This window comes from Rosa rugosa, chromosome 2 (genome assembly GCF_958449725.1).
Source record: "Rosa rugosa chromosome 2, drRosRugo1.1, whole genome shotgun sequence".
Classification (NCBI taxonomy): domain Eukaryota; kingdom Viridiplantae; phylum Streptophyta; class Magnoliopsida; order Rosales; family Rosaceae; genus Rosa; species Rosa rugosa.
The window spans coordinates 23,236,192-23,250,782 of record NC_084821.1 but is presented as its reverse complement, the minus strand read 5'-3'; the positions used below and the strand labels follow the sequence as shown (position 1 = coordinate 23,250,782).

Here is a 14,591-nt window from a genome sequence, read left to right as displayed (position 1 = left end):
GAAGCCATGTGTGTAGATGACCTAACATGACACCTAAGATTAACGCCACAAATTTTAAGCCTCATTGAAGCTAACAATCATTTTCCATTCTAAAATTACGGGTCATACTCCAAAATTTGGAAAGGTTATCATTTTCCTTGGTCAATTGGTATACAATAGTCTAATCAAATACTAGCCACTCGCCAGAATCATCTTCTAATTATTCACCAAAGCAGTTGAGAAAAAAAAAATCCCCAAAACATCAATTTCACTTGATGTGGGAATTTCATGAACATCTAGAAAGTAGAGAATCAAAATCCACAGAAAAAAAAGGTTGAAAACTAAAGGATGCAAATTCCTGGAAAAATAGTGTTTCATGCCATGACATTTCAAAGTTAATTACGGGATTCAGTTTGGTTGGTAGAATGTCCTTCTGCAATAAATTTAAACACGTGGGAGGTATGAATAGAACTATAGAAGTAACCAAAGAGAAATTATGCTAAAGCAGGAAAAAGAAAATTATGGGACTCAGTTTGATTAGTGGGGTGTCTTTGAACAAATCTAGACATGTGGAGGTATGAATAGAAGCAATGGAAGAAGAATTGCGTTAAAGTAGGAAAAAGAAAATTCTGGGACCCAGTTTGGTTGGTAAGGTGCCCTCCTACAACAAATCTGAACGTGTGGAGGTATCAATAGAAGAAAAATTGTGTCAGACCAGGAAAAAGAAAATTAACCAAATGGGAAATCCAGATTCATCTCAAGTGCATGAGCTTAATTTCGACCTTCCCCATTTGTTTCTGAGAAACTCATGTATTGTCTCAATCTTAAACTACGATGGAGACGTTTTGCAGGTTGATTATGACTGGAAAAGAAGCTCGATCAACCACTTCCAGAAGGTCATCGACAAATTTCTTTGTTTTTATTTTTCTTATTTATTTTCTACTAGGATCGGAGTTCTAACTCCACTACGTACCATTGGGATGACTTTGTTTTTACACTTCAATTATTCGTTTACAAGTCTTTTTCTTCGTGATGTACGCAACTATTCTTCTGGTTCAAGTTTGAGGACCAACCATTGAAGATTCAATGATCCAGATTCGAGTGGCGACACTTCAAGTGGAAACTATCTATCTTGCTTTCACTATTTATGTTTCCTTTTCTTTAAGTAATTACCTTATATATATGGTGTTCAAAAGTCCTTCAATTCCTTTTGGACATTCATGACCATGCCACTTAAATATCTATCTGGTTTCTAGATAATCCACCAGAAAAAGATGCATATCTGGCACATGATCCAGTTATATATGTTTCACAGACCCTTTTATTCGTAGGGTTGAATCCGGAAAAAAAGAAAAGAATTAACTAGGGTTAGGGTATGGATCAAATAACGGTAGATGCAATGAGTTAGGCTGCAAAAATGGCAGTTTATTTTGAACTCAAATTCTATTGCAGACCCTTTTCCATGGAACGCTGTTTCAATGAGTACATGTATTTGTGTCATACAGGTATGTACTATAGAATTGCTTAGTAAAGTACAAGCAATTTACATAATATCAAATAAAAGTCACAAGACCATTACCAGGTCAACAATATTAGTGTTAGAAATGTCATTGGCAAAATGGGTATTTGCTTCAGCTAGAAAAGCATACTTGTTCTCATGCAAAAGGATGACCGATCGACCTCCCGATGAGTATCTCTAGTTATTAATTTGTTGTAGCAGACAGAGATATAATACCTGCACCACCCACAAAATGATTGAAGTTATCCCTCCTTTTTCTCTCATGGCTATAATCATTAGGATTGAGTGTTTTATTCAAGTAATATAGGATGATTGATGGATGAACACATAACAAATCTTTGACAAGAATAAGCACAATTCAAAATGGCTTACTAAGACCTCTCCCTTAACTTTATCATATGTCTATAATTCATCAAATTCTAAAATAAAAACAAGCCTTTTCAATTAGATTTAGAATTCAAAACAACGTCGACAATTCTCTATAGCAATTTTTTTTTTTTGAACAAACCCAAATAGGGCGACTATCATTCATCGAAAGCCAGAAAGGGCCATTACATATCCTCCCTCTACCATCAAGGGGTAGACAAAGAGTTTGTGGTAGTAGCACAGTGATACATAGATTAGGTCCAATCATTTGACGGTTCCATGCTCCGAAATGAAGCCTATAAACTATTAACTACTACATAGTAAATAGGCCGAGTAAACTAGACTCGATGACGCTCACTAAAAAACTAGAAGCATAGCTCCCTAACAAAGTAAGGAATTATTTTAATCAAAATGACTAAATTAAATAAGAGGGCCTAGATCAACACCCAACCCAAAACTAGTAGCCCAAGAGAAGACCCGACTCAGGCCCAACAAGAATGGCCCAACCCGAGCCCAAAGACAATTTCCAACCACACCAGTCGTCGACCGCCGCTACCTCACGCCAGACGTCGACAATTCTCTATAGCAATTGATGGTGATACAAGGTGATCAATTGATCTGAGTAGTGGAAAGTCTAAACAACTTTAACATATTTACACCATCCTTTCTAAATTTTCATTTCTCATATATATTTAATTTGTGAAATAATCCAGGAAGATATTAGTACTACAAAGGACCTTGCAGTAGATTCTTACGTACAGATTCTCCGTCTCTTAGAGTAGGATTCTACCAAGTAAGTAACTTGGTCCATTTTAATGGCCTTTTGCTTTATTTTACTAATTGTTTGAGAAACTCCAGCTCATCTTTTATAATGACACATTCACTAATTTGGAATGGAGAAATTCATGAATCGTATACAACTTGAGTGGGAGAGAAAAGACATTGGTATCGGAATGAATCATTTTGATTATGCTGTTTATTAACCATAAGCGATATTGTTTACAATTTATCCAGAATCGGAATCAAAATTAATATGATTATTAAAACAACCCTACTTGATAAGAATCATTCTTTAATATATGATGATCATAGTTGATAGATCTAGTTACATATCTGAAAGTTTTATTCTTATACGGTGTATATGTAGTTTTTTTTTTGTTTTTTTTTATCAAAGTGTATATGTAGTTGGTATGTAAAGAATAAAAAATAATATAGAAAGAAAAATAAAATATACGTATAGAAGTGACACAAATCTATGTTAATTGAAATACGTAAAGATATTTTTGGTAGAAAAGTTTTATTGCGGTGGATCCATTCCTAAGAAGTAATACCTAGTCCCCCTTGGTCTCCATACTCATTCCAAGTAAATAAACGTGTCATAAGTTTATGTGATACTCTCATGCGGTGGGAAGCTTAAGTGGCGGAATTATCCAATAAAATATTGATCACTATAACTGTTTGATTGACAAATTGATTAGAAATGGTAAGAATTGAAGTTACAATTTATGAATCCCAAAAATTAAGTAGTTTTTGTGTTTGTTGCATAAATTAATGGATCAATATAATTTTGTGTCCTAATGAATTTTCGTGAGAATTTTGCACTTTGACTTGACACAATCTCTAGAAGAGAAATACGATGGTTACTTGAACCGCTCGTTTATATAAGCTTTAAGCCTTAGATCTTAAATTAATCCCAAGCACTTTCATGGAACCAATATTTCTACATCTTTCTCCTTCTACACGGATGATTTGGAAAAATATATTTAACCTCATGGTTTGCTAGTCCTCAAGTACAATATGCATCAATACACTAATTTCGGTAACAGTTGACTAACTTCATATACATGTCGCATGTTCTCTCTTTCATGAATCATTTTGGAGACTACAGTGAGCTTCGCTTCAAATTATTTGGAGACAGAGTTAGAAATAAGTTCACAATCAATGAGCCATCAATTCCTGCTGTTCACGATATGAAGTCGGGATCCCCCCACCGAGGAAGTGTTCACTTCATGATGATTTTTGTATGTTTGGATCTGCATAGCAACGTTTCGTCCCAGTAGGTCCATTTAAAATTTTCTCTTAATTCATTCATAAAACCTTACATTGTAGCCCACAACCAAATTCTTGCTCATGCCACCACGGCTAAGCTTTACAAAGAAAAATACCAAGCAAAGCAAAAGGGTGAAATTGGAATCGTCCTTGTTTCGAGAAACTTTGTGCCTTCTTCATAATCGCAGGAAGATAAAGCGGCAGCATAACAGACTTTTCGACTTCAACTCAGGACGGTTTATGGTCCATTTGTGTATGGAGATAAAGAGTTGGTGAAAGAAAAATTGTCTACATTTTCTCCACAAGAAAAAAGTTTGATCAAGGGAAGTCTAGATGTTGGATTCAATAACTACACACCAACTTATGATAAGGCACCATATAAAAAATTGTCATAGTTAAGATGTATTGGCTAGAGAAACAGGTAAAATTTTTAGTTTCTTGGACCTATAACAAACTATCTATGTATATGAAAGTTCTAATTGAAAAATCAGCGAGTAAATTCAAGGACCATGTTTTGTTGGTTCAAAGTGATGACTTTAATTATGTTGAAGTTTGTGTACAATCAGCAAATATTGCACATGATTTGACAGAACCGTGAGCAAGTATTGCACAAGATTTGATAGAACCGTAATCAATCAGCAAATTGACAAATTCTAAGTTTTCATGGTCCTAGGTCGGAATTTCATTGCCGATCAACCATCATTTCTTAAAAATCATCACAGCAGCATACCAACAATTTCTACCATTTACAAAAGCACTTGAGGTACATATCAACTCTCAAGGAAGAAAAAAGATTAAAATAAAATGTACATATTAACTCGAACAAATGTGCATGCAATTGCCCGTGCACTGAGAAAGTAACCCTGATGACCACAATCTTCTTCAGAGCTCGCCCAAAAAATAAATAAGCATGCAAGAAAATCAAGCGCAAATGAGTGCACATATCACTAAGTTCCACTAGCAGTAGTACATGGGATACAACGCTTGCGAGAGCCACCCGATTGGGGACCATCATCACCATCATCATCCACATCACTATCATCATACCCATAATCTGTTACTCTCTCCGGGGAAGTGATCCCACTCCCATTCATTCCACTAGTGTAGGTGGAATCCATAAGACAAGTCATGTGACAATAGCATGACAGCAAAAGAAAACAATGACATTAACACTCTATATAGAAAAAGGATCGAAACACATGCAACGTTACAGCTTGCACCACCCTTCGATTTTGATTTAACCTCCATACTTCTCACACCAGGTGATTTCTCAATCACTTGAGAAGTCCTACCATCATTCCTTTTTGCTCGTGCCTCATCTTCTTCATTGGTCAAGTAAATTCCATGTCTTGCCTCATTGTAGTATTTGACCAAGAAGTTCACAATATCAGCATGTTCCCCAGTTACACAATCAGAATTTTCACAAAGTGCTCTATTCAAATGCAAGACAACAAATTTACATGGAACATTAGGGTACCGTAAAGATGTCATTGCACCCATGTTTTAAAGATGTTTCAGTCCTGTAATTGGTGATAATTTTGACTAGCCTATCCCTGAGCCTGCAAAGTAAATTACAAAGGGTAAATGAAAATTTCTCCTCAAAGAATACTCCAAATTTAAATTCATCCTACACAATCATCTAACTTTTGTTTGTGTTGTGGTAGGTTCGCAAGTTCGAACATAGTTACTGATACCTAAATGTGTAGATGCATACATCTATACTTGATTTGTATGTGCTCATGTTAATGCACACACATTCTTATTGAACCTTCTCATACACCTAGAAATTTAAAACAAAAATAATTTATCGACACAAATATAGTGTATTAGGGTTACAATATCGAATATCACTGTTCAAGTACTCATACATATTTATGCTTATTTAAACTATAATTATCTAGGTGGTTTGCTAGTTTTTTAGCTTTGTTAGGTTTTAGTTTTCCCAAAATTTCTTTTCACGTGGATTTCTTGTCCACTGCTTTCTATCTTCTCTTTAGCAACACAGATATCTGCTAGGTTTTCTAGAAAACGAAGAATTCATTGATTGAAAGGAGGGAGTATAAGAAAGTAAAACTAAAAGAGGATCAAACTGACAGAGGAATCTCCAGTCCATTGGGAACCATATTCACAATATAGAGAGGATCAAGATTTCCAATAGTGTGCTCCAATAGCACGCCGACCTGTCAATTAGTAGAAGAAATTCAGAGCATCTTGATTAGGACTTGTAGATATATCCATGTACATGTGCACAAACTATAAACAAAACTAGAGACTAGCTAATATAAATACCATCTCAGGTTTATGAAGACACTGCGGGATCAATTCCTCTCATAGTTCATAATCATGTTGCATACTCACAAATTCTACAGCCTGTACACAATTAAACTTGCCGTCATCATCAACAAAATCAAATAAACAGGCAAGAAATAATTGAAGAATCTATTTAGGTTTAATGCAGATATCCGATAAACAAGAGGTACCTCTTCAATGTCCCCTAGTTTATTAATGATTATAGCAAGGGCTTGTTTTGCATTTCCCATTCTTCCAAGAATGAAATTTCATCTGCCTACGATCGATTTCTAAAAGTCAATTTATGACAAACATTTAAAGTCCATCCTAATTGCTCATTCATGTAACTGTTCAAACCTTCTCAAGTGTATAATGTTGACTACTACGAAGAAAAGGAAGCAGCATCTTTGAATCATAGTTTGCATAAAGCTCTACCTACCACAGTAAAACAGGACAGCACAAGTGTTAGATAATATCCATTCAAGCAAACATGTAGACTAAAGTTCATTGAACAGCACACAGTATTGTAATAGCCAAACACGAGCAACTGAGTAAGTAGGGAAAGACGTAAATCAAAGAGACAGGGTTCCATGCACCTAGGAAATTAAAAAAACACACACACCACACTCACACACACACTCACACTCACACACACAATTATAGAGCGCAGTAGGCTGAATTAGTTGTATGAAGTAGCCATTTACCTAGTCTTAAGATATGGGTACTTGAGAAACTTATCGACTGATATGCAGAACAATTTAGATATGTCGTAAAACAAAAACTGTTTGACGTAGTATGCTTCAATAAATAAAGTATATGTGTCTTCATCACACAAATAACTAACGTAAGTGAAGCCTTCGGACCAAAAAAAAAAAAACGCCAAGTCAAGCCTTCCACAATACCTGCATATCATGGAAATCTTTTCCAACATGAGGGTTTACTTCAAATAGTGAATGCAAATATAGATGCAAGTAATTTCTGGAATCGCACTTATCACTCGCATTCAAAAGTTGTTTGACAACTTGAGATGGAGTAATCAAGTCCTTATTTTGAATCAATAAAGGATCAGCGTGCTTGCAATCTAGCATCATCAGTGGGACGACCTGCCAAAGCACAGACAACAAAGCAACCACATAAGAAATCAGATTGAGCAAACAAGACCTAAAATGAAATAGCCATGAGCTAGTAAACTGATAATTCTTCATCTCTAACACAAATTCCTAAACCCATATATAGACTGGTAGGTCTATTTACATTGTCAGTTTGTCTACTGTAGAATAATAAATTCTTTATTGATGTTAGAGCATCTTTAACAATGCTAACCATTTTTGAGTTAAATTTTAGCCAAAGTAGCTAAAAAGTCATTTTGGCTAGCCACTTTAGAAATACGTCTGTATCAGTGCTCTATATTTTAGTTAGCTTTGAATTTATATTATTTTTTAAATGAAGATTAAATAGTTTAAATATATTTACAAATTACATAAAATAACTCAAAGAGAATGTTTTAAATTATAGAGAGTCTCATCTCGCTCTCTATATTTAGGAGTGTGATAGCTAAAAGTTATAATAGAGAGCCACTTAGAGCATCTTTAGCAATGCTAGCCATTTTTGAGTCAAATTTTAGCTAAAGTAGCTAAAAAGTCATTGTAGCTAGCCACTTTAGAATTATGACTGCATCAATGCTCTCTATTTTAGTTAGTTTTGAATTTATATTATTTTTTAAATGAATATTAAATAGTTTAAATGTATTTATAAATTACATAAAATAACTTAAAAGGAATGTTTTAAATTATAGAGAGCCTCATCCCGCTCTCTATATTTAGGAGCGAGATAGCTAAAAGTTATAACATGCTCTCCAAAATAGCTAAGGCGCCACAATAGAGAGTCTTCTAAAGATGCTCAAAGAACCCATACAATGATTCTAACCATGTTATATCCTATCCAGAGCGGAGCTCCGCTTTGAAATTAAACGTGTGAAGTTCGAGTTTTGGGTCATTTTTCGGTCGCATATCCACATCTCGACCGTTCAGTTTTTAGGTAATAGTGTATAGATCATCTCTGCAAATTTTCAGCCAAATTGATGATCGTTAAGGTATCTAACTCGCTTAAACCAATGGACGGACTGAATCTGTCAACCTGAACCGTACTAGCTTTAAGGAAATTATCAATGCCTTAACGATCATCATTTTGGCTGAAAATTTGCAGAGACGATCTATACAGTAGTACCTAAAAACTGAACGGTCGAGATGTGGATATGTGACCGAAAAGTTACTGAAAACACGAACTTCACACATTAATTTTAAAGCGGAGCTCCTCTCTTGATAGGATCTGTATATATATATATATATATATTAGAGCCCTTCTAGTGATGGATCTTTTTTTTTTTTTTTTTGCCATTCTAAGGGATCGCTCATTAGACCCATTTTTCGATCACATATTCACATCTTAACCATTCAGTTTTTAGGTATATATGAGTAGATCATATCTGAAAATTTTCAGCCAAATTGATAATCATTAAGGCATTCAAAACTGCAATTTACAATTATGAACACGAACGGTTCAGGTTGGACAGATTCAGTTCGTTCATTGATTTAATCTAATTCGATACCTTACTATCATTAATTTAGCTGAAAAATTGCATAAATGATCTATACATTAGTACCTAAAAATTGAACGGTCGAGATGCCGAAATACGATCTAAAACTGGGTCCCACAAGGGATCTCTTAAAATGACAAAAAAAGGTATCTGAATCGAATCGTATAGATTGTGTTTTTCGATGAAGGCAAATACATTTGGGTTCATAAGCTGAAGGCAAAACAAAGGAATTAATCAGATATCAAGGATAATATCATGTAATTAAAAGTGAAGTAACAACTTCTAATTGCGTTTATGCTTTGCAAATAGAGTTGTCTGTACATGACTATGCATCAAGAACACTTACATCCGCATATAGTGAAAAGGCTTTCTCATATTGCCCATCAATGACATACAACTCTGCTAAAGCTATTCCGTACAAACAATATCTGTCTGGCCTCCTTAAGAGCATCTGTCTATGAATTTTTTTTTAAATGCATTGTCTTTTTTTTTTTTTTTTTTTTTTTTTTAAGAGGATCAAAGGATTTCACTCCTACCCCAGTGGTGACTTGAACTCAGGACCTAGATCCTAGGTAGTGGGCGCTCTAACCACTAAGCTAACACCACTTCGTCAAATACATTATCTTAAAAATTTAGCGAATTATTAATTTAGCACTTTGCCCCCAAGTCAGGACCAGCCAAAAATATTATTTAATCGAGATTATTAATTTATCAAGTATTAAATTATCGAGGTTCTACTGTACCAAAGTTATGTTAGATATAAAGAAATGAATCACAAGTGTGTCAAGCCAATACGACTACTAGAATAAAACCATGTGAATGGAAGTTCCAGATGAAAGCGTGCACATGCTTACACACATTAAGAACGTGAACTACTACATGTTAAGGAATAAAAGAGCCACTTGAAGGCAAAAAAACATAGCAGACACATCCTTATGTTTTCTATAATCAGATGTGAATAATGAGAAAATTGATAGTAGATTACCTCGTCAAGAAGTTCACTTCGTCCCTGGCCAGCTTCAATTGCAGCCAAAGCTTTTTCGTGTGCACCATGTTGAAGAAGCCAAGCAATATGATCTTCAACATCTCTGCAAATAATATATGCATCCATTTATTCATCAAGTTTGCATGATCCAAATTAACATATATTTATCTTCATACATATACTATAAAATTATAATACCCGTTTTAAACACACTCCTCCTCCATGGTAGCGCTGAAAACCTTAATTAATCAACTAATTCCAAAAACTTTAAGTCAACACAACCTCAAAAAAATTTACAGTGTGATGGTCACCCAACTAAGCTCATTCCCTAAACCATGTTAGGTGTCAAGTGTCAACATAAGAAGGTTAAGATTCAATGATAGATGTTTAATTTTAAAAAGTATTAACAAATTATGCACTAGTAAATCTAAAAATATGATAATTTAGTTCAACTAAAAAAGAACTTAGTACTGGTGTTTGCTTCAAAAAATAAAATGGATATTAAATATGGTTTGGTATTGTAAGTTCCTTTTGCATATTGAATGAGTAGCTAGGGACATGTGTTCTATTCCTCTTGACTTGATGCCGGAGCTAATTTCCCCATTGTCTTCAGTTCCACATTCCATAACTTTAGCATGGATACTCTTACTTGGAAGGACAAGCGTGTAAATAAAAGGGTGATTCGAGTGGGATGGTCCGATACAAGTGAGCCTAATAGAAGAGAGAGCCCAACCTTAGTAGTTGATACTTGTAGCAGTTGAATTTTCTTAGAACTGTCCAAATTGCGTTCATTCCAAAGTTCACACTTGATGTATGAAAGAGGCTGAGCTCCAGATTCTGAATTAAGGAACTCTATTCTGATTTTGGCTAGATAACTGGAGACGTACGTGATGGTGCTTTATGCAATGTAATTTACAAAATATATTCGAAAGTGATCGCTAACAAGCTAAAGGTAGTTTTACGTTCAGTGATATCTCCTTTCCAGAGTGCTTTTGTGCCAAGTATACTAATTACGGATATTCTGGTAGCAAATGAAGTGGTTCATTTTGTGCATAACAAGAGGGATGGTAATGATGGCTACATGTCTTTGAAGTTGGATCTAAGCAAAGCATATGACATGATGGAATGGACTTTTCTGGAATGAGTGTTCATTCGTTTTGGCTTTGCAAAGAGTTGGATTGATGTTGTGATGCAATGTGTATGTACTGTCCGGTACTCATTTTTGGTGAGGGGTAACCCACGGGGATATGTTACTCCAACTAGGGAATTACGACAGGGAGATCCTCTGTCTCCCTATCTATTTCTCCTTGGAGCTAAGGGTTTTTCTGCATTGTTGCAACAAAAGCAGGTCTCTGGTTTACTACCCGGGATTGAGGTATGTACTGATGCTCCCTTGGTGAACCATTTGTTATTCAGGGATGATTGTATGCTCTTTGCTCAAGCCTCCTTGGAGGCTTGTTACGAATTACAGGAGGTTTTGGAGACTTATGGACGGGCTTCTAGACAACTGGTAAATTTTGCAAAGAGTTCAGTGGTGTTTAGTAAGAATGTGACTGAGGATATGCTGGAGGAGATTTCCGGTCTATTGGGGGTGGTAGTTGTTGACTCACATGAAAAGTACTTAGGTTTATCAACATATGTGCGTCGCAAGAAAACCTCAACTTTCCATTATATTAAGGAGAGATTGGCAAAGAAGTTGTCTGCTTGGCAAGGGAAGATTTTAAGTGGTGCAGGGAAGGATATCTTGATACATGTAGTGGCCCAAGCACTACCTATGTATGCTATGAGTGTCTTTCAATTGACTCAGAGTTTCTATGAGGATATGGAACAGATGTGTGCAAGGTTTTGGTGGGGTAGCACCTTAGATAAATGGTAGATTCATTGAAAAAATTGGAATGTTTTGTGTAACCCGCGAGAAGAAGGTGGATTAGGTTTTTGTAGTCCCTCCAACTTCAATTATGCTATGTTGGCCAAACAAGCTTGGCGTATTCTTAATGAGCCCTTGTCTCTTATTGCTCGGATGTACAAAGCGAAATATTTTCCTGATGGATCATTTTGGGAGCCTTTACCGCATGCCTCTCCTTCTTACTCGTGGAGGAATATATTTTCTACTAGAAACCTCTTATAGGACAGCTACTATTGGCAGGTGGGAAATGGGTCTAGCATTGATATTTTTATTGGATGTTGGGTTGCTGCTCTCCCTGGGGGTAAACCTAAAGCGTCAGCACTAGCTACAGCGGAGGTCAGTAAGGTGAATGATTTAACGGTGAGTACGGGAGTGTGGAATGTTGCTCGGATTAATAGGTTGTTCTCGGCGGAAGAGGCGGCTGCTATCACTGCAATCCCTTTAAGTAGTCGTAATGTGGTGGACTGGTTGGTTTGGAAGCTTTCACATGATGGGAAGTTCTCGGTAAAGACTGCTTATCGTTATGCTTTTGTTCATTTTTCAAGTTTTTGTCCTTTACTCTTACCAGTGGGTAGTGTGTTTTGGAAGAAGTTCTGAAAAGTGTCTATACCAAATAAGGCAAAGATCCATATGTGGCAGGTGTGTCTTGATATCTTGCCATCTTTAGGCAGCTTGGCTTCAAAAAGAGTAATTTTAGAATCTCAGGTGTGTGTGTGAGGTTCACAGTTTAACTACTCTCCATCTATGCAGAGAGTGCCATTTCACGAAAGAAGTGGTTCAATCAAATGCTATCCTATAACAGGTATGCTATAACCCTCAGATTGTGCATAGGGGTGTCATTTCTAGGTTAAATCGATGTGCTCAAGATTTGTCTTTAACTCAGTTTGGGGAGCTTTTATTCTTGCTTTGGGGAATATGGAAGGAAAGGAATGAGAGGATCTGGAATCCAAAAAAGAAGTGAGGCTTCTGATGTGAAGTTGGGTCTGATTTCAAGACTACAAGAGTTTCGATTCCATACTATGAAACAGGTCCAGAGTAGACTTGTTAGTTCAAGGGTAGTGCATTGGACTGCACCTGCTGCAGGGCTTCTGAAAATAAATGTGAATGGAGCTTTCCATCATCAAACCCTGACAGGCGGGCTGGGATTTGTATCACGGATGAATGGGGTACAATGTTGGCTAGGGGAGCTTATCCTCCGAAGGGACTGTTATCTCCAGAACACGCGGAGGTGCTGGCATGTAAGTAGGTTTTGTAGTTTGCTCGAGATCATGGTTTCCTGCCAGCTATCTTGGAAACGGATACAATGGAGGTGCAACAAAAACTTAATACTCATAGTCCCACCAACACTTCTACGTTGGGTAGGATTTATGAGGATGTTGGGGTTCTGTTGGGTGTTCAGACCAACTTAAAGGTGAGTTATATAGGTCGAAAAGGAAATATGGTAGCGCATCACACTACAAGAAAAAACATGCAAATCATGTTATGAATCACTTTCGACAACATTCGGCGCATGGTGTAGATGTCAGAGTCGTTAAAAATCTAAGAATCCTTAACATCACGCTTTGCACATTGTTGAAAAGAGGCGAAGCCAGTTGTCGTAATTATTCAACAATGTGCTTTGCACGTTGTCGTAAATTTTTGACAACGTTTCAAGCGCGTGTTGTAATTTTTAACAACACTCTCGGCATGTTGTCTTTAGTTTTTGACAACATATATACATGGTATGTTGTCATATTACTGAATGCGTTGTTATAATGTTTCAATATATTGCACCTAGATTGCTGGGTTCTTCTTACATGTACCTTTACACATATATAATTACTTAAGCACATTCACACGCCAATATCAGTACGCTATAACCATATAAAAGAAAAATATACATTTCATTAAGAGTACGGCATTGTTTGATACATAATTTCTTTACAAAACATACATGACAACCTTCTGAGTTCTTTGTGCATCATTGGTAATTGACAATACATGCATAGTATTTCAACTTCCTGACCTACATACCAATACGGCAGAGCCCTACAATACTCTAGTAAAGCAAAAGCATATCATAAATGTAGTATTAAGAAAGAAACATATTTCTTCAGGTTTCTATCTTTTTGTTGCAGATCAAGTTTAGGATTTTAGCGAAAATGTCTTTGCGAAGAACAAGAGCTCCAAAGAAATAAATCCAACACCTCTGTCAGCAAATCATCCAAAGTAACCAAATAAGAAAATGCCACAAACGGAAAGAGGAAACTAGGAAGAAATTAGCTGCAGAACAACAGAGGAATAGAGGGAAAGGGAACCTGAAATCAGTAGATGCATCTCTTCCCTGCCATCCCATCTCTTTCCATTGATCAGGTACCAAGCCATGAAGTTCTTGATTGGGATATGTAGCATACCAAAAGCTCTCGGCGCTTCATGTCCTCATCCAATTTTCGTAATACCAAGTATAAGAAACAAAAGGAAAACATATACCGCAAAATTTTTTTCCTACTGGATGTTCTTTCATGGGACTACAAAGTCAGAACTGAGACAACTCTCAGAATTTACAAATGAAAGCATAGAGCATCACCATTTGGTCCACAGTGCCACAAAATAATCAGCATTAGAAAAGAGAATAATCTCCAGAACTTTTCTCTTAGATGCAGGACTTTTGTAGAATTCATGCATATATTTTTATCCCAAAGCTATTAGATAAGAAAAGATACCACTCATCTATATAATGAAGACCATGAAAAGTAATGTTCTGCAACAGCAAGCCTAATGTGTGTATGGTGAAAAGCTTATGATAACATGGGGAAAATAACATAATATACTCAATATGAATTTGTGACATGCAGCTGGTCTGAACGAATATGTCACAACTGACAACTGATTCTGAAGCTACGATTTGTAGCCACTCTACCTG

At 36.1% G+C, this 14,591-nt stretch overlaps 1 long non-coding RNA gene across 2 annotated transcripts; it reads right to left on the bottom strand.

Annotated features, from left to right (window-relative positions):
• Nucleotides 1-5,389: 5,389 nt before the first annotated feature.
• On the bottom strand, nucleotides 5,390-6,469 carry LOC133734501 (uncharacterized). 2 transcript variants are annotated; one of them, XR_009858370.1, is made up of 4 exons: nucleotides 6,394-6,469; nucleotides 6,203-6,283; nucleotides 6,008-6,093; nucleotides 5,390-5,472 (listed from the first exon to the last, which is right to left on the bottom strand). It is a non-coding gene; the product is annotated as an uncharacterized LOC133734501 (long non-coding RNA). The 2 variants fall into 2 exon arrangements; XR_009858369.1 differs by lacking the exon at nucleotides 5,390-5,472 and having other exon boundaries at nucleotides 5,500-6,093.
• Nucleotides 6,470-14,591: the final 8,122 nt, after the last annotated feature.